Source organism: Electrona antarctica (assembly GCF_951216825.1).
Source record: "Electrona antarctica genome assembly, chromosome: 8".
Taxonomy (NCBI): Eukaryota; Metazoa; Chordata; class Actinopteri; order Myctophiformes; family Myctophidae; genus Electrona; species Electrona antarctica.
The window spans coordinates 3,188,641-3,207,899 of record NC_136789.1 but is presented as its reverse complement, the minus strand read 5'-3'; the positions used below and the strand labels follow the sequence as shown (position 1 = coordinate 3,207,899).

The 19,259-nt window shown below is 42.0% G+C and overlaps 1 long non-coding RNA gene across 1 annotated transcript; it reads left to right on the top strand.

Moving 5' to 3' along the window:
• Nucleotides 1-10,863: 10,863 nt before the first annotated feature.
• LOC306927745 lies at nt 10,864-14,893 on the top strand. Its single transcript, XR_013790573.1, has 3 exons — nt 10,864-11,163; nt 12,045-12,128; nt 14,731-14,893. It is a non-coding gene; the product is annotated as an uncharacterized lncRNA (long non-coding RNA).
• The last annotated feature ends 4,366 nt before the right edge of the window (nt 14,894-19,259 follow it).

Sequence of the window (19,259 nt, the reverse complement as noted above, 5' to 3'; positions counted from 1 at the left end):
GGATCCATGGGGCTCCGGCCCCATGGCTGTTTGATTGCTGTATTGAACTCTGCAAATAAAATGGGACTCCGGAACAACTTTCATCTGCTTGCCTGAATGCCTGTGCTTCTTCATCCATCTATCTGTCTGCAGAACTTCTCCGTATTTTTGCCTGAGTGTTTTTTAGTCTAAGTATTTAAGGTCTGATTATGCTCTATGGGGAGAGGAAAAGCACCCTCTCCTTTGTAGATTATATTCTTCACTTGTAAGTAGGCTAAGGAGTAGAGCGTCTCTCTCTCTCACTCTCTATGCAGCATTGAGGGGGGGGGGGGGGGTCGTTTGTGGATAATGTTTGCGCTTCAAAGGCAGAGTCTCACGGCTGTACAAAGTTGCTAATTAGACTGCACTCCCAACGCACGCATGATCAATCAATCACAGTTCTAATAGGCCTACTTATACTGACTGAATTACATCTGAATAGCAAAGCAATATTGCCCCCCACCCCCAACAACGATGATTATATGGATACTGCTAGTTATACATTCGCATGTGAGAAATTACAAGTGACCTTATATAACCATTCAGCCATCTGGAGTAACCAAATTAGGAGGGGTTCAGTTCACATTTCTTCAGAAGTTTAAAACACTTACTTTAACACACACACACACACACACACACACGCACACGCACACGCACACGCACACACACACACATCTCCATTTTGGCAGGAATATGCTTGGAAGATGGAAACAATGTTGCACATTCATCTAATCATATGGGTCGGCTACTGGGTAGCCTACATACAAACAATAATGTTTGTATTTGTAAGGTTTATTAAATGTATGAATTTGACCTTGACATACTTAAAGGGGAATAGCACTCATTTTCGACATTTTACTGTGTCATAAATATATTTACATCTATAGCCTATATTGTGATTATGCTATCATGCCTTGACTTAATTATACTTATATATTATTGTAGAAATTGTTGTTGTTGTTGTAAAGTTCTGAAAATAGACTACAATATCCAATAGGAACTATGTCACCATTAGTTCTAAATTCACACCTTTTTTCCATTACTGGATACATTTTTCCCTTTATTTATTTAGTTCTTTATATGATGATTTCCTGTTTTCATTTCATAGAAGTGTATATATCTTTACGTCTGTAAATGTTCTGATAAATTTAAACCGAAAGACCCTAATGTAAACAAGTCTTAGTGCTTTTTGGTCTGCTTTTGTTTGAAATGTACCCTAGTACATATATACATATTCAGTCAGACAACTCACCCCGAAAGTGAAGATAACTCACCCCGAAAGTGGCCGAAAGTGAAGACATCTCACCCCTGAAAGTGAAGACCCTCACCCCTGGTGAGTTGTCTTCACGTTCGGGGTGACTCACCAAAAGAGGCAAAAGGGGTGAGTTGTCTTGTTACCCTGGAGAATATGGTGCGGTGGGAGAGGAGAGGAATCAGTTATGTTGCATTCATTAGGCCTATAGCCTATGTTATTTAAAGAGAATAACCTATCATAACACGAACATAGGCCTAAATGCCTGCAAACATATTAACCTATTCATTCATTCATTCCTTCATTCATCCATGAATAAAAAAAATATATCTATTTAAATAACATTATTTTATAGAATTGCGACAAATGCAACCTGACTGTCAGATCACGAGTAGCCTACTGTCCGATATCATCACTGGGTGAGTAGGGAGTAGGTAGTAGGGACTAGGCCCAATCCCAATCCACTCCCTTGCTGACTCAATGAGCCCTCACTGATTTAGCTGCGCGTTCATGTGAAGTCTGCGGGTTTGAGGGATGTCCCATTTGAAATCGGTAAATCAGTGAGGGCTCAGCCCCGCCCCTTTATGTGCCAAAGTCAGCATCGATGCTGACTTTAGCTGACTTTGGCAAAGAAATTACCCACAGTTCATAGCGTTACCAGGGGAATGAGGGGGGTCCTCCGAACGTCAATCAAGTCAATCAAATATGCAAATTAGTTATGTACCGCGGTTAGAATGTCAACAAACACAATAGTGCTTTCTCACTGTTCTCAAAGGGAGACGGAATGGAAGGATAGGCTATATATTTAATAACAATAATAATAATAATAATAATAAGGGAAACATGAGAAATGACTAATGAGCAAAGTAAAATAATATGGAAATGCAATTTATGATGATTATTATATATGAATATTACAACCCCTATCACACAGTAAAGTGTATTTATGAAACTAATAATAAAACGACATAAATAGACATGATAGACATGTCATGCATGTAGGCACTGGCTGTGAATAAGGACAGGTTTTATAAAGTGATGCAAAGTGTCATGAATGGCGGACTCATCTTCAAAGTGCTGTACCATTCCTTTCACAACAATTTGGAGCCCTTGCGCAGCCTCTCACCCTCAAGCACTTATACAGCTGACGTCACTAAAGTCAATGAGGGTTCAGGGCTTGAGGGTGGCAATTGTGATTGGGCCACTGATTTCGGACGAATCCTTGGTTTGTGTTCATGGTAACCGGTGACAACTTCCTGTACTTCACACACAACACAGTTACGAGATGGAACACTTAATTTTACTCAAGGAGTTTCAACTTTATTGAATTTTAATATAATAGTTCAAAACATTCGCACACCTACATATCAAACATGTAAAAAAAAGAAAAACACATTTTAAATTTTAACATGAAGCTTTAGTTGCATAAAAACATTTGCACACCTAGAACAGACTGTTGAAAAAGCAGTGAGCAACATAAAACATTATAAAAAATAATAACACGGTCAACTTGGGTCAAGAGAAGGGTTTTTCCTGTTACCCGCCTTATTGTGTTTTAAACCTGCAACTTTTCTTGCAGGTTTTTCTTTCATTGATAACATGTAAATCATACAGTTACAGTACACCGAGTACAGCGTTCAACACTGCTGCAAGTCAACAGTGAACTTTACAGTTCATTAAGATCCATTGCTGTGCTTTAGAAAACATGGCTGCCGATTGGTGGGTGGGACAGGGACTGCATTTGAGATGTTCACGTACTTTTACGTAAAGACTCATGGTGGGGCTAGATCTTGTACCACCCCTTAACCCTTATCCCTAAACTTATTTGCCATTTTTTACTATTTTAAAAAACCTTTTAAAATAGTTCAAATAGCTGATCTACAAGCTCACAACATGTAGATTGGCTAGTTGAACTATTTTAAAATGATTTTCAAAATAGTAAATAGGTGGCGCAAGATAGGGCCCAGTCTCAAAGGGATAGCATCAAAACAAAAGTCCTTTGCGGTTTTGTTTAGATTTCAGGCCCTATCAATTCATAGACATGTCATGAAAAATAACAAAATTCAATATAATCAGAAACAATAATACAAAATAAAACATATGTACAGAGTGGAGTGTTTAAGGGAGAAGTGATCCTTTCCTCTCCCTCCGGCCTGCTGAAAGGTGGATTTTTAGGCCCGTTTTAAAAGATGCAGGTGAGCTGCATAATTATTTTGAGGGAGGGGGTCCATTTTTTCCCCTACTTGATCTGTGTCTCATAGGAGGGCTGTGGGCAGTTCAGAAACCAGTCTGTGTCTCATAGGAGGGCTGTGGGCAGTTCAGAAACCAGTCTGTGTCTCATAGGAGGGCTGTGGGCAGTTCAGAAACCAGTCTGTGGCAGTTAAAAAACCAGTCTGTGTCTCATAGGAGGGCTGTGGGCAGTTCAGAAACCCGTCCACCAGTGACATAATTGATGGGGAATCCAAGCTAATAGAAACTGCAGGCTTTCTATTCCCTAAAAGTTACCATGATATAATGGAAGCCATCGTTCTCACAATGACAAAAATTAAATCAAAAAAATATATATTTATAAATATATATTTATAATCTAAAAAATCAAACAATGATGTCACTGGAAGATGGGTGAATCTAAAAATGAAATCTATGAAAATCTGCTGGGGGGGGGGGGGGGGGGGTCCCTGCTTCATCTCTCTCAGCCAAGGGGTCCTTGCCGTGAATAACGTTGAAGACCCCTGGTATAGGGATTATACCTCTAGGTATACTTTAATATTTATTGATGGTGTCTCCTGTTCTGCACCAGGCGGGATGATTCAGATTGTATATGTATATACTGTATTCTGTGCCCTTTACTGTGGTGCTCTCTCAAAACCCTTTAGAGATCCACCTCGTACACAGGAGGTCTCCTGCCTCTTACTGCCCCGTCAGCACCTCCTCGTACACCCACATCATCATACAGGAGGTGTTCTGTCTCCTCACTGGGTGCAGCTTCGGCACCTCCTCGTACACCCACATCATCATACAGGAGGTGTTCTGTCTCCTCACAGGGTGCAGCTTCGGCACCTCCTCGTACACCCACATCATCATACAGGAGGTGTTCTGTCTCCTCACTGGGTGCAGCTTCGGCACCTCCTCGTACACCCACATCATCATACTGGTGGTATTCTGTCTCCTCACAGGGTGCAGCTTCGGCACCTCCTCGTACACCCACATCATCATACTGGTGGTATTCTGTCTCCTCACAGGGTGCAGCTTCGGCACCTCCTCGTACACCCACATCATCATACTGGTGGTATTCTGTCTCCTCACTGGGTGCAGCGTCAGCACCTCCTCGTACACCCACATCATCATACTGGTGGTATTCTGTCTCTTTAGCACCTCCTCCTACACCCACATCATCATACTGATGGTATTCTGTCTCCTCACAGGGTGCAGCTTCGGCACCTCCTAGTACACCCACATCATCATACTGGTGGTATTCTGTCTCTTCACTCAGTCCGGCTTCAACGTCGGAACGAGCAAATTCGTTATAATAAACTATCTCTACGCTCTCCCGTCTTACATTATAATAAACCACGCCAATGTCCTGCGCTCCCGCACGCCGCCTTCTGATGACCTGGAGAAACACAGCAGTGCCCGGCTTTAATAAACCGGCTCTCTTAAATAAAAAACGTCTGACATTTACATTGCAGTGTTATGTTGAATAAAGAAGTATAATTACCTTCCAGAGACGATAGAGGACAGCAATTATCAGGATCGAGAGCAGCAGCACCATGACTGTACATGTGAGAACGTTAGATGTCAGATGAGAAGCTGTGAGGGAAATATGTTAAATAATATGTTAGAACATCAAACATCATGCAAAAGAACAGCGTAAAGATTGCTTGCTTGAGTTTCAAATTGTGACTTGAAAAGACCACATTTCGTGTTACCTGTGACAGTGATAGAGAGGACCTCGCTCTTAGAGGAGAAGTTGTGAGAGAAAACGTGGATGTGATAAACACAGATGTAACTTCCCTGGTGGGTGTGGTTTGCTGCAGGAAACAGGAATGTGGCAGAGTGATTGACAGCTGTCTGGGTATGTTTCTGAGTTCCGCTGCATCCAGAGATGTTGTGTGTTGCATTCAGTGACGCTGTGTGTTGTGTTGCATCCAGAGATGTTGTTTGTTGTGTTGTGTCCAGTGATGCTGTGTGTTGTGTTATATCTAGTGGTGTTGTGTGTTGTGGTGTACCTAGTGGCGTTGTGTGTTGTGTTGTATCCAGAGATGTCTGTTGTGTTGAATACAGTGGTGTTGTCTGTTGTGTTGTATCTAGTGGCGTTGTGTGTTGTGTTGTATCCAGAGATGTCTGTTGTGTTGAATACAGTGGTGTTGTCTGTTGTGTTGTATCTGGTGGTGTTGTGTGTCGTGTTGTATCCAGTGGCGTTGTGTGTTGTGTTGTATCCAGTGATGTTGTGTTGGATGCAGTGATGTTGTGTGTTGTGTTGGATACAGAGTGATTGACAGCTGACTGGGTGTAGTTGCGCGTGGTGTTGGATCCAGTGAAGGTGAGGTAGAAGAAGCCTCCTGGGTACTGTGGCAGGATGGAGCATCTGATACTGAAGCTGAAACCCTCAATCACCTGCTGCTGGCTTTCAGAAATGGAGTGTACTAAGGTTCGCACTGATGTTGTGTGTTGTGCTGTATCCAGTGATGTGTGTTGTGTCGTATCCAGTGATGTGTGTTGTGTTGTATCCAGTGGTGTTGTGTGTTGTGTTGTATCCAGTGGTGTTGTGTCTTGTGTCGTATCCAGTGGTGTTGTGTCTTGTGTCGTATCCAGTGATGTGTGTTGTGTTGTATCCAGTGATGTGTGTTGTGTCGTATCCAGTGATGTGTGTTGTGTCGTAGCCAGAGATGTGTGTTGTGTCGTAGCCAGAGATGTGTGTTGTGTCGTATCCAGTGATGTGTGTTGTGTTGTAGCCAGTGATGTGTGTTGTGTCGTATCCAGTGATGTGTGTTGTGTCGTATCCAGTGATGTGTGTTGTGTCGTATCCAGTGGTGTGTGTTGTGTTGTATCCAGTGGTGTTGTGTCTTGTGTTGTATCCAGTGATGTTGTGTTGGTGGAGCAGCTGATCACATGCAGCTCCTGCTGCTGGCTTTCAGAAATGGAGCGTACAAAGGTGATGATAGGCTTAAACAGCAGATCTGGAACAAGACAGAGGCGATTGGCTGAAATTGGTAATACAGTAGATTTGACTGTATGACCAGTTTAATTATAAGATATTGTACTGACAGATAGATGAGATAATGTAAATGTGTCATTGTTGAAGTCATTGTTTTACCTGAACAGATAATCTCCAGTCTGGCAGTGGAATTGCCAGACTTCTTTGTTCCACACTCCCTCAGTGAAGACTCAGACCCAACACAGGAAGCTGAAATCCACCATACAGGTTCATGTGTAGAAGCAGAAGTCCTTTCTCTTGATACAGCAGAGCCACACTCCAGCTGTCGACACACTACAGATGATGACTTCAGGTTCCAGTCAGACCGACCATCCACTGGTCTCCACTCTCCCTGGTGTTTCATCTCCAGTATTCCAATACACTTACTGGTTCCCCTCACCAACCTGACATTGTCAGACTCTGTACAGAGACCAGAGAGTAAACAGTAAAGATTCATATTTATTTATTCATGAAATAATAATCCAAAGTTTCAAACCAAATGTTTAGCCTGTCTTTTACCTGAGCAGGTGAGTCCAACAGACTTGTAAGGTGAGCTTGTGTTTCTAGTTGAGTCTGAAGTTCCACAGTCCAGGAGAACAGACTCGTTGCCTTTACACTGGAACTCTTTGGTCCACATTGAAACATTGGCTTCTCCATAGAACGCCCCCTGGAGGACTGAAGGAGGCCCACATCCTAGCTGCCTACAGACCACCTCTGCATCCTGCTGGTCAAAGTCACCTTCACACACTGAGACCCAAGACTCATTAGACTTCACCTCCACTCTGCCTGAACACACACTAGGACCATTCACCAACCTCACAGACTCTGGAGACAGAGAGAGAGAGAGAGATTTCAAGTCACTGACGATAAAGGCATAATAAAACAAGAAAAATGAAAGCAATAACAAGCCCAGAGACATTATGTGCAAGATGAATGTTACATACTGTAGCATAATAGTATAGTAAGGCATAATGCCCCATTAGAACATTCCACACATGTTATTTTCACAAACAGCAAATAATGGCTCTGAATGGTTTAATAATTGATCAGGGCCAGTGTTTCCCGTGGCTTTGTCAGACATTACTGTCGTTGAAGTAGTAGTTTGTTACCTGAACAGTTCACCTCCAGTACGTACAAGGAGGTGGAAGACATCTTATTTCCACAGTCACTCAGAGAAGACTCAGACCCAACACAGTGAGGTGTTATCCTCCATGCAGGTTGATGTGTAACACCAGAACTCCTCTCTGTTGAAATGGCAGAGCCACAGCCAAGGTGTCGACACACTACAGATGAGGACTGCAGGTTCCAGTCAGACCAACCATCCACTGGTCTCCACTCTCTCTGATGTTTCATCTCCAGTATACCAGCACAGTTACTGGTTCCTCTCACCAACCTGACATCATCAGACTCTGTAGAGACAAGAGAGTACACGCAATAAATAAATAAATAAATAAATAAATAAATAAATAAATAAATAAAATACATAAATAAATAAATAAATAAATAAATAAATCACAACCATGTGAAGTGAGGGGCACTCTTATCTTCATACATCATCTCATTCTGGCCATTCACAATTTCTATCTTAACTTTTCTGTCCTCAAGTCCTTTTTATCTCAAGTCCTCAAGGCTAATCCTCAAGGCTAATCACTTGTGGCGTCCTCACTTCACACGAAAGGGCGCTCTTATCATCATGCACCATCACACATCACATTCTGTGCTCAGCCAATCAAATCATCACTATTGGGTGATCAGCCAATCATCAGCCAATGTTTGTGTTCACACAGATCCACAAAGCTGGGCATCAAAAATAAAATCACACCCCAGTGTGAAGTGAGCGGTGCCGTTGTTGAGTTAATCTGCTGCACCCACTATCAAGTGGGGGGGGGGGGGGGGGGGGGGGGGATTAACATGCAAGGGGAAAAAACATGGTATTACTCTCATTATAAAATGATTATCCAAATTAAAAGGTGTCTTTTACCTGAGCAGGTTAGTTCAACAGACTTGTCCGATGAGCAGGTGTTTCTGGATGAGTTTGAGGCTCCACAGTTCCGGAGAGCTGACTCAGTGCCTTCACACTGGAACTCTTTGGCCCACATTGGAGCCTTGACTTCTCCATAGAGCGCCCCCTTGAGGGCCGAAGAAGCTCCGCAACCAAGCTCCCTACAGACCACCTCTGCATCCTGCTGGTCAAAGTCACCTTCACACACTGAGGCCCACGACTCATTAGACTTCACCTCCACTCTGCCTGAACACAACCTAGGACCATCCACCAACCTCACAGACTCTGGAGAGAGAGAGAGAGAGAAAGAGAGAGAGAGTGATTATACAATGATGTTAGTGATCTACAAGAGAATGTATGAATGCATTATGGATGCAAATTGAATCTAATCACATCAGAGGAAAGTTAACGTTGTTTTACTGAAACCCTAAACAAACGGTGTTCTTTCATTCTAAAATAAAGTAATTCATATGGAAATATATAATCAATAAATCAAAACACAAATAACTAATCATCATCATCATCATCATCATCACGAGATCTTCCCTAGTAGCTCATGAGACTAAAGGCCTTTTCTAGTCACTGCACTCATAAGCATGCACACACGCATAAACACACATGCACACACAAGCACGAAGACACTTACGCACACACGCACGCAAGCGCACATACATACACGCACAGAGATGAAATGAGAGACTGTAAGGACTGCTGTCATTGTGTTACCTGAACAGTTCACAGTGGGTTTGCCTGTAATCAAACCTTTCCGTGTGACATGATTCTCCATTATGACACAGACGCTCAGTGAAGACTCAGACCCAACACAGTAAGGTGTAATCCTCCATACAGGTTGTTGTGTGAAACCAGAAGTCCTTTCTGTTGAAACGGCAGAGCCGCAGTCCAATTGTCTGCACACTACAGATGAGGACTGCAGGTTCCAGTGAAACCCGCCGTCCACTGATCTCCACTCTCCCTGGTGTTTTATTTCCAGTATACCAGAACAGGTACTGGTTCCTCCCACCAACCTGACATCATCAACCACTGTAAAGAGACAGGTGAGTAAACATTTAAACAGTATCACTTTATAATAAACATGAAAGATCACACTTGTGTGAAGTGAGGGGGGCTCTTATCATCATACATCATCACATTCCGGCCAAGCACAATTGGCGTCCTCACTTTTCTGTCCTCACTTTTAGCCTCAATTATGTGGCACACACAGACACAGAACTATACTAGCCTATACTACTATCCTATAGCTAGCACCCCTCAAAAATGATTGCAGGGTGTAGCTTGTCTTTACCTGAGCAGGTGAGTCCAACAGTCTTGTCAGGCAAACAGGTGTTTCTGGTTGAGTTTGAGGCTCTACAGTCCAGGAGAGCAGACTCAGTGCCTTCACACTGGAACTCTTTGGTCCATGATATTGGAGTGTTCACTTCTCCATAGAGCGCTCCCTTGAGGGCCGAAGCAGCTCCGCAACCAAGCTCCCTACAGACCACCTCTGCATCCTGCTGGTCAAAGTCACCTTCACACACTGAGGCCCATGACTCATTAGACTTCACCTCCACTCTGCCTGAACACACACTAGGACCATCCACCAACCTCACAGACTCTGGAGAGAGAGAGAGAGATAGAGAGAGAGAGAGAGAGAGAGAGAGAGGGGGGGGGGGGGGGTTATGTTAAACAAACATTATGTTGTAATTGATGTTGTAAGATGATAAGAGCGCCCCTTACTTCACACGGGTGTGACCTTTTTAAATCACACTTGTGTGAAGTGATGGGGCGCTTCGCATTCCTGAAACAAACATTGTACAAACAGTCCATTTGGCTGCCACATGACATCATGAGTGGTTTTATTTTTGTGTTTACATCACTAGACAAGTTTTTTAAATGTTTAGTTTTATATTGCATTCAACTTCGTCTCTGTGCTGTACGGCCGATGGCCACTAATAGGTCTCTGTTGCTAGGTAACCGATGTAAAGGCAGTGAACCGGAAGTGAAACAGTCCGCCTGCTTTAACACATCCCTTGTCAGGTATTCATTAATTCTTCCCCAACTGCCAGCGTTTTTCAGTGAAACCCTTATTTTGAAGGTTCCGCTGGAACTAACGTATACAAGTACAAGCAGTGAAATGTTTCCTAGTATCTTTTAGGCACTACAGGGTTCCCTCTACACTTGTTTCTACTTGTGTGATTCTTTAACGTGTTTGTTGACTACAATTCATGCTTACTTAGTGTATTCCGATCACACATTAATTAATTAATTAATTAATTAATTGTGGACTTCACATGAAGAGGAAAGGCATATTCTAAATAGCATGTTGATGATAACACAACTTTTACATTGTTAATGCATATACTGTTTATTCCTTTTACCTGAACAGTTGAGCTTCAGTGTAAGAATGGAATTATACGACTTTACTGGTCCACACTCCATCAGTGAAGACTCAGAGCCAACACAGGAAGATGGAATCACCCATCCTGGTTGACGTGTAGAACTAGAAGCAAATTCTGTTGAAAGAGCAGATCCACAATCCAACTGTCTACACACTACAGATGATGACATCCTGTTCCAGTCAAACCAAGCCAACACCGGTCTCCACTCTCCCTGGTGTTTCATCTCCAGTATACCAGTACAGTTACTGGTCCCTCCCACCAACCTGACATCTTCGGACTCTGCACAGAGTAATAAGCAGTAAGAACGGATTACATTCATTACAATACCTTGGACAATACAATATAAAAATCAGTTTCAATTTTGTTCACCTGTTGAGTTGTGAGTTGGTTTTAGTTGGAGAGCTGAGGGGAAAAATAATGAATAAATTAACGATACACTGGAAATGAAGTCTGGAAATCTCTGTTGGAAGTGTTATTGAAGATGGATGGATATAACGTGTCTGTCTGTCTGTCAGTACAGGTATGTACTGTGAGGGCATTAGCAGCAGTTAAATGAACAGGTGTGTTCAGTATAGTCATTAGCAGGGCAGCAGTAAAATAAACAGGTGTGTTCAGTATAGTCATTAGCAGGGCAGCAGTAAAATAAACAGGTGTGTTCAGTATAGTCATTAGCAGGGCAGCAGTAAAATAAACAGGTGTGTTCAGTATAGTCATTAGCAGGACAGCACTGGTCCAGGAGGCAAAGCAGCTGCTTTGGAATAGGAAGGTTCCCGGTTCGATCCCGGGCTCTCCCTGTGTTATTGTCCAAGTGTCCTTGAGCAAGACACTGAACACAAAAATAGCTGATCTACAAGCCCACAACGCGTCGCAGCGCAACGCATTGTTAGCTTGTAGATCGGCTATTTTCAGCATGCAACTAATTTTAAAATGACTTATAGTGGATCTCTTGTCCACTAGTCCCTTCCTAGCATTTTAGTCTAGTTTTTATTTGTTGACGAAATTGTCAATATATTTAGTCATCGTAGCTTAGTTTTCATTTAGTGTAGTTTTCGTCAGTGGAAAAAGCTAGTCGACGAACATGTTTAGTTTTAGTATTAGTCGATGAAATCAACACTGCCTGGGAGACACGATGAATGTCATCTAAATCATCACTGATGATAATATGCGTGTCATTTTCAGGGCCCTGTCGTCATGGAACTGCAGACCTATCGTTACCATGGACACATGGAGTGTCATGGAGTGGAGTGATCCTGCAGGTGTCAGGTAAATAAATAAAAGCTACACCCACTTATGCTACTTTTTAAATGTATTCTTTAATTTCATTAGGATGTGTAAGAAAGAGGAGGACGATCACACTGAAACATTCACCGTGTTGACGCCCAGTGCTCTTGATATCTCACTGTAGTCTTCTTTGATTGATTGAATACTTTATTCATTGCTTATTTCTTTACTACGTCGGAATAGCGTAATACCGCCCGAACTGCTCCCAAGTTGCATGGTTTCCTCTGCTATCAGTGTGTGGATGGGTGAATGTGTAACGCACATTGTTAACCCATTTTGGCGCGGGAACCCCTTTTGGTGTTTTAAACATTAACGTTATAATTTAGCTATTGAAAAATAGCAGATCTACAAGCTCATAGCGCGCCACCGAGTGGCACGCTATGCACTTGTAGGTCTGCTATTTTTTTGTGCCTCAAATCTTTCAGAAAATTGTCATGATTTAGAAAACTTTTTATTTTTAATTTTGAGGTCAGGCCTGAATGGGTTAAGCACTTTCAATAAAGGCGCTATATAAATGCACCATTCACTATCATAAAAGTTCACCTTAAGAGTCAATATAAAATGATTTATGTTGTGATTATTGTCATTTGTACTTTAGCTTTAGTAAGCTTTAGCTTACTATAACTTTAATAATACTGCATTATAAGCAGATTATAATGCATTCATACTGTGTTATTATTATTGTGATAAAGCATTTATCAGTGTTTTTAGAATACATAAACAGTGATAATAAAGCATGACTACTGAGGTAATGGTTCAGTCTCTACTCACGGCAGTCAGCGTGTTCGTCCTCACAGTCACATCTCCACGACAATGGAATGCACGTGTCTTTCTGACAAACAAACTGAAGGGGGAGACAGAGGTTCAGGTCCATAATAATCAGTAATGTATCAAAGACATGTAACCCATTTAGGACTGAGGACCAGATTTTACAGAATGTCTTCTAAATCATGACAGTTGTCTATAAAACCTATGTTTCTATGTCAGTGATTCTCAAACTATTTCATGTCAAATAACCCAACAATTATATGCAATTGGCCGCCGACCCCCATCTGAAAATATGTTGTTCCAGGGACCATCCCTGCAAAGATACGAGTTAAAAACGTTCGCCCTGAAAGAATATACATTCAAAGATTTGTGCCACATTTTCACAATATTTGACAAATAGTAGATCTACAAGCTCATAGCGCAGCACTCTGTGCCGCGCTACGAGCTTGTAGATCTGCTATTTGTCAATAGCTAAAGTATAACATAATGCTTAAAACACCAAAAGGGGTTCCTGTCCTTAAAGGAGAATTCCATACTAGAAGGCTTTCTTACCTTTATTTGTAGTTGTTACGTCCCCACCAAAGAGGTCCAGGTGTTATTTTGTGCAAAAGTGCATTATTGGCTATTTCCCCTTATCCCTACCATAAGCCCTCAATGGGGGTTGGGGTTTTGTGCCAATTCGCTTATTTCCATCGAAATAAGTAGTCAAGTTGATTTTTGAGCGATGGAAATGATGGAAATAAGCGAATTAGCACAACACCCCATAGCCCCATTCAATTCAATGCAATTCAATGCAATTCATTGAGGGCTTATGGTAGGGGAAATAGCCAATAATGCGCTTTTGCACAAAATAACACCTGGACCTCTTTGGTGGGGACGTAACAACTACAAATAAAGGTAAGAGAGGCTTCTAGCATGCAGAATTCTCCTTTAATGGATAAAGTCATACAGAGTAACACAAGTGAAGCTGAGGTGAATCACCTGGCTGGCAGTACAGTTGGACATGCACTGCTTGTCGTCATCTGACAAGTAGGAGTCGGTGGGACAGGAACACTTGTAGCCTCCTCCAGGTGAGAGCAGACACAGGTGACTGCAGCCTCCATTGTTGGTCTGACATGGATGACCAGACACTGCAGGGTGGAGAAAACATGCAACACATGTAAGGAATATGAGAACACACACCTATATATATTACAACAGTGCTTTATAAAACCTGCTGTTGTAACCAAGAGACACACCGATGTGTGTAAGTAAAACAATAATTAAGGAGCACCTGTATTCAACACCAGGTTGTTTATACACTTTTCAAAACATATAAATTAATTCAACAATACAGAAGAAATAAAAGTCATGAAACATAATGAAGAGTAATAATGAGAGTGTTACAGCAGGTGGTACAGACCCTCAGGTTGTCTAGAGGGGTGGTAGATGTGGATGTCCCGTTGATTGTTCAGCTCGCTGATGATTGTGGTCGTGTTGATACCATGAGTCTTGTTGGCTCTATAGATGGAGCTGTTCATCACTTCTATCCAGTAGATGTGATCCTCAAACACAGTAATAGTCCAGATGTCGTCCTGACTCACAACTACAGACACACAGAACCCCAAATACAAATAAAAAGAGTCAGATTGTTATAAAATGCATGAATAAAGTACTACAAATACTGCTTTAACATACATTAGAGTATAACAAAGTGAACAATGTGTATGTGTGTGTGTGTGTGTGTGTGTGTGTGCACGCGTGCTTGCGTGCGTGTGTGTGTGTGTGTGTGTGTGTGTGTGTGTTGTGCACCTGTCTGTCTGTTGGTTCCATCCAGGTTGGCAAACTCAATGTATTTCCCATCGTTGGTCCAGTATATGTGATCATTGATGTAGTCTAACGTCAGGCCTATGGGCTCAGAGATCTTCTCCTTCACGATGACTGTCCTGTTGGTGCCGTCCATCCCCATCCTCCCTATGTGGGGGTTGTTGTCACTTATGTCTGACCAGTACAAGTATCTGTCAGGGAGACACTGTCAGGGTCAGGTGTGCGTGCGTGTGTGCGTGCGTGCGTGCGTGCGTGTTTAAATGTATCTGTATTAATTTAACTTTCTTTTTGAAAGTATATACTATTAAATATCAGTCAGTATATGTCTTTGCATATTTATTGTCATAATCTGTCCTGTGCAATTTTTGATTACGAAGCCTTCAAGGCAATCTGAAATTACATTTGATTCATATGTTTTAATGTTCAATGCCAAAAACACAATTAAATCGTTATAGCAATTATTTGTGTGACAATAAATTAATCATCAACTTAAAAGTGTAAACGTGACAGCCCTATTCACAGGATGGTTGATAAATTCAGTGTGTGGTTTATGATGTCACCACAGTGTTCTTACCCGTAGCGTACATCCACAGCTATGGCCACTGGCCGGTCCTGGTCAGTGTTGAGCAGGACTGTTGGGTACGACCCGTTTAGTTTGGACACACCTATGGTCTGATGATAAAGGTCAGTCCAGTATAGGTTTCCTCCTATCCAATCAACAGCCAGACCCCCTGGTGTGATGGTCGACGTGTTGTGAATGACCTGTCAATGAACCATACATGCACTCTGAATATATACTCACCACGCCTTCATTCTTACATTATGATAGTTAGAGCAACTTGTCAAAGTGTGGGCTGCATGGGATACGTGTGTGTGTGTGTGTGTGTGTGTGTGTGTGTGTGTGTGTGTGTGTGTGTGTGTGTGTGTGTGTAAAACTAAGACTGAATGCATTAACAATCTGTACATTTAGTTGACTAAAATCTTTATTCAACAAAAACTAGACAAACAATAACACATTTCAGATGACTAAAATATGACTTAAACTAAATTAAGTTTTATTAAAAAGTTGTGTCTGTCGCCAAATATATCATTATTTTAAACCAGTTGTTGAAAAATAGTGCAGATCTACAAGCTCGTAGCGCGGCACTCTTGTACGAGCTTGCTATTTTTTTTTGTATTGTGAAAATGTGGCACAAATCTTTGAATATACAGTATATGCTTTCACAGCAAACGTTTTTAACTCAAATATTTGCTTCTGGGGGTGTCCCTGGAACAACATATTTTCTGATGGTGGGTCCGTGGCCAAATACAGATAATTCTGTGGGTCCTTGACTTGAAAACATTTTGAGAACCACTGCAAAATAGGTTTTTCAGCATGATTTAGAAGTAATTTGTAGAAACTTGTAGAAAGATCATATTTAATTAATTAATGTCAAATGTTAATGATTAATGTAAAATTCTGCAATTTTTGATTTTAGTTTAGTCATAGTCTTTGAAATTGTGATTATGACAAAACTAAAATCAAAATTTGCTGTCAAAATCAACACGTGTGTGTGTGTGAGTGTGTGAGTGTGTGTGTGTGTGTGTGTGTGTGGTGTGTACACTAACTCAGTGGTTCTCAAACTGTTCAGTTGGAATTATATTTGAACTGGAGACCCCCAAAATGAATCATATTTGAACTGGAGACCCCCAAAATGAATCATATTTGAACTGGAGACATCCCACCCTGAGAAGCAGTTGGAATTGTAGCAGTTGAGTTCTCAGTTCCACACAGCTTAGAGATTTTCAATTATCAGTGTTGGCCGATATATATTACTAATTACATATTACTGCTTTAAAAAGCATTAATGTTATATTACGTATTACTTGGAATCAAGAGTAATATATTACATATTATATTACATATTAACCCCCGACCTCCTGCAAAGAAAATGTACAACAAAACAATCTGTTTAGCCAGCTCCTTTAAAACTGAATCAAACTGAGTCAAACTGAATAATATAAAACAAAAATTGTCTTTCATCTTTTTCTGCTGCATATTCCACATTGTGTACAGTAGATAAAATACAGCAGTTAAATCTCTCTTGACCTTTTAAACTAAATGTTTTCAAAAGGCAGCCAACAACACTGTTTACTCTGAGTAATATGTAATGTGTTATTTTTACATATTACATGTTTTTGGTTAAATAATTCCTTACAGTACTCATTGCTGGGTTAAATAATAATATTACAGTAATATACAACAAGTAACTTGTTACTGCCCAACTGGCTATTATAAGTTCTCTGAGTACTATAAATACAACAAGTATCCTTCATTCATCCTCAAAGTTGTCACACTGACCTGGACGTCACTGCCGTTGATGTACATGACACTGATCATGCTGCGCCAGGGGGTCTCTTGTGTCTCCTCTATCCAGTAGATCTTCTGCTGCTGATAGTCAAAGTCCAGAAACCATGCTTCCTTCAAGTCCTGTCACACCACAGCAGTTGTGTTAGTCTCAGACTGGAATACATTCTAGCATGTCAAAAGCAGTGTGTGTAGAATATTGTATAGGATTACATGTGTTGTTAATTATGTCCAATGGTTTTCACCTGTTTGAGCTCTGTGGAGCTGGAGCCGTTCAAGCTGATCCTCATCAGGTTGTCTCTGCGGACTAAGATTAAGAAGGGCTCCACCTCTGGATAAAGTGAGACATTACACTTGAGTTGGTCTACTTTTAGAAATACACAAACCCTAAAGCAAGACAGACAGACAGACAGACAGACAGACAGACAGACAGGCACGCACGCACACACGCACGCACGCACGCACGTACGCACGCACGCACGCACGCACGCACGCACGCACGCACTTGCACACACTTGCACGCACGCTCTCTCTTTCACGAGTGTAACATTTAGATACATAAATAAGCGTATAATATATAATAATTATATGTAATTGGCCGTCGACCCCCATCTGAAAATATGTTGTTCAAAGGACTCCCTAGCTCCGGTCCATAGCCTTCTACTGCTTCGGTTTTAAATCTCAAATCGAAATCAGACCAGCCTCTCCTCTTTAGCGTATTTTAAAAGAACGTTTTTGCTACTCACCAAAACAAAGGCGGGTTGTGTCATTAGAAAGCCTACTTTCCTTAGTGGACGCAATCCACCACACGTTAAGGCCCTCATTTATCAATTGAGTGTAAAATCTGCCCCAAATTCGAGTGTAGGTTTCGTAGTACACCCACGTCGGGTCGGCATTTACAAAGTGATCGCAGACAGCTGATCCTTCCTTAATTTCGTTCGGACGTTTATAAATGTGACGGCTGAAATCTATCTGGCACGCCCTATGAAATCAAGCCTCGCCCTCGTTTTTGCGACATGAACAACTGCAGTACGACCTTGGAAACCATAGTTACATGACGAAAAAAGTCAATAAAAAAGTCACCCCCCTCTCATACACACACACACAGACGCACGCACGCACACGCAACTTGCAAGTCCAACTGGTTTGTTGTAGCCTATCTTAAATAAATAAAGAACGAACACCTGTATGAATTAAATAAAGCTGTAGCTGTAGTACCCTGTCTGTTTCTCCTCTCGCCTCGCTTGCCTTGCTGCCCACACGCACATACGGGCCGTGGCCCAGTCAGTTTAGAGCTGGCCCAACTTTGAGCCTTGTGCATGCAAATTTCTGGTTAGTAAACCACAGCATGCAAGCCGCCTTTGTTTTAAAATGGTTCCCCAAACCGTTCACAGTTCACACTTCACTATCGGCCGGGGATGCGCTACCCCCCCCCCCCCCCCCCCCACACACACACACACACACACACACACACACACACACACACACACACACACACCCCCATGCTAATTTTCCCATTCAATCATTTGATCCTCGCTACGCGCCTGCCGTGTGTTGTTAGTTGTAGCCTATATTAAATTATTAAAGTATTTATTAATTTAATATAGCCTACAACAATATATTAGTGAACGAAAATCTGAACCTGCATGTGAACAATGAATTAAATAACAAATATAGGCGCACACACACGCTGCTGTTTTCCTCCTCTCCTGTCCTGTCTGTCTCTATCACTGTGGTCTGTGCATGACACCGCGACCATGCACGTTTATGACAATCTATTTAGATTACCTCGCTAGTCGCAGTAGTCGGTGCAGTGGCTGGGCTGTCAACTGACAATTATATAAATGTGCAGCCTAAACCAGCCTCATGTGGCACACTGGCACTGGTGGGCTGGCCTATACCTAACTCCGATGCGGTCAGCGGTCCCCAATTTTGCGCTGGCACGCCGACACGGCACATTTGGCATTCGAGCGACACGTCGGGTTTATCCTTAAAACGACGAGATGTAACTCGAGAAAGACATGGCTGTAGATTGCACTATAGCCTACCCGTTGGTTGGTAGACTTGACTATAGCAGCATGCACTCTCGATCCAGTTAACTATTCCAGGAGGGGGGGGGGGGGGGGGCACCGGCATGCGCTCATGCAAAACAGTGTTTAAATGGCTTAAGCATCTAAACTTGCAACATTGTT